This window comes from Penaeus monodon, chromosome 23 (assembly GCF_015228065.2).
Source record: "Penaeus monodon isolate SGIC_2016 chromosome 23, NSTDA_Pmon_1, whole genome shotgun sequence".
Classification (NCBI taxonomy): Eukaryota; Metazoa; Arthropoda; class Malacostraca; order Decapoda; family Penaeidae; genus Penaeus; species Penaeus monodon.
In genome coordinates this window covers 22,931,334-22,931,677 of record NC_051408.1, presented here as the reverse complement: position 1 = coordinate 22,931,677, position 344 = coordinate 22,931,334, and positions in this window count along the sequence as shown.

Sequence of the window (344 nt, the reverse complement as noted above, 5' to 3'; positions counted from 1 at the left end):
AAATAAAAAAGAAATAAAAGGCGGGAATATTGCTCCTATGGGATTGAGTCTTTGCATCTTTACATTGCGTCTTACTACATTATGATTCCTTTCGCTTTTCAGTGTTACTGATCTAAATAAAGGTATTTTTTCCATATATCTTGTCGTCGAATATAATTGGCCTCCCATAAGCAGTTTAGAAATAGTACTTACTTATAGTAAAAGAAGATGAAGAGTGAAATGCAGAGTGCAATGAGTGATACTGAATATCCGGAAATGTAGACGGTGTTAACTCCTTGATGGAACTGTGGATGAAAACAAACGTGTAAATATTCAGAAGATAAAAATGAACTTTGGAATGATAC